Here is a 1,892-nt window from a genome sequence, read left to right on the forward strand (position 1 = left end):
AAATGTAGGGGAGAGTGGGGCAAATTTGAATGCGGGGTACACGTAAATTAGTTTAATATAAATTTGTTACAGATTATTTACATCAATAAAAATAATAATCTAAGTTGAATAATCTAAGTAAAAAATATAACAATCTTATAATTATATAAGATACAATATATTCAAATATACTTAACTTTATAATTAGAAATTAAATTATGTAATATTAAGTTAAAAGATATTATCCTTAGAATACAGACTTTTTAGCCCCAAGACTTATTTTCCCCCGAAACTTTTTTTCCGCGAGAATTGGGACTTTTTTTCCTACCATCGTTATCAGTCAAATAGTATTCACAATCATCTAGACTACAGATTGTAATTATCAAATATAAAATCCACCCACTCACCCCTAATTATTAATTTTTGTGTGTATCTTTTAAAAATTAAAATGCACATTTTAATACAGTACGAACCAGAATGAAAAGCTCCGTTCTTCATAGCTTGTACGAATCTTAAAGACTCTGACCATTTCGTCGTTTTATTTGTCTCCATCCACGTCGCAATCATACTTTCTATATCTTGATTGGCACGCTCCACAGAACCTTGAGATTGACTATGGCGAGCTTTTCCGTGAACTATTTTCACTTCAGGCCACATACTACATAGATTTGTAATAACAGCATTTACAAATTCTCTCCCGTTGTCCGAGTGGAGTATATTTGGTTCACCGAAAAGAGTGAAATATCGAGTAAGCAGTATGCAACTTCTTCAGCCCGTTTAAATTTAAGTGGTCGTAAAATCACAAATTTAGTCAAATGGTCTTGATACACAAATATAAATTTGTAATTGTTATCCGGGTTTGACTGCATATCAATTAAGTCTACCTGGCAGCGTGAATTCATTTCGGTGTGTACAATAGGTTTGACAGTTAAACCTTTTTTGGGCATACTATGTTTTTTTTGACATGGCTCACATAATTTTAAATAAATATTTATAGCCTCAATGTTAATATTTTTGTACTTACTGTTCACAGCATACACAATACGATTTCTACCTCCATGACCTGTTGCAATATGTGCTTCATGAATAATGTCATATAATTCATTATAGCGAACATAGTAACGCATTTCTTCGGAGTCACTATTCATCGGAGCAATCAGCTTTTCTTCTGCGCCAATTTTAACGATATCGAACCGTTTAAGTCGCCGATAGTGAATAGATTTTTTAACATTGACAGATTTTGATTCCTTGACTTCGTTCAATAATACATCATATTTTTCACTTGTTATGTATAAAGTGTTTTTATCATTTTTCGATTCCACAATACTATTTAAAAGTTCGTAAAACCGTTCTTTAAGTGACATATTGAATATAAAACGCTATTCGCTACGATTGTAAAAAGAATACTGATCGTAGGTATCATTATTATTTTCAATAGACCTGGATATCATTATCAATCTATATCATTGGTCTATTAGAAAACCTGTTCCTTCTGGTAAACTTAGTTTTACGTACAACACAGTGTAAGTGTTACGTATAGCCGTATAGGAACAACTTTTATCACATCATTAAGATAGGACATAGGTACCTTTTTGGCTAATTTATTGACTGTATGAGTAGGTACACGTGTCAAGGTCTTCCGTTATTATCTATTATATTTAAGTCCAAATGAAAATCCCTAAAATCGTTCGTTGTAAAATGAACGCAATAGTTTCAATTTTGATATAATAAATTATAGTAATAATAATAATAATAATAATAATAATAATAATAATAATAATAATAATAATAATAATAATAATAATAATAATAATAATAATAATAATAATAATAATAAAAATTTGTTGTCATAATATATAATAATAACATTAATTTTATTTAACATATTATATTATAATATAATAATTTCGGTT

At 29.0% G+C, this 1,892-nt stretch overlaps 1 pseudogene; it reads right to left on the reverse strand.

Annotated features, from left to right (window-relative positions):
* Positions 1 to 238: 238 nt before the first annotated feature.
* LOC115035129 lies at positions 239 to 936 on the reverse strand (annotated as a pseudogene).
* Between the last annotated feature and the right edge of the window lie 956 nt (positions 937 to 1,892).

This window comes from Acyrthosiphon pisum, chromosome X (genome assembly GCF_005508785.2).
Source record: "Acyrthosiphon pisum isolate AL4f chromosome X, pea_aphid_22Mar2018_4r6ur, whole genome shotgun sequence".
In the NCBI taxonomy this organism is placed as follows: domain Eukaryota; kingdom Metazoa; phylum Arthropoda; class Insecta; order Hemiptera; family Aphididae; genus Acyrthosiphon; species Acyrthosiphon pisum.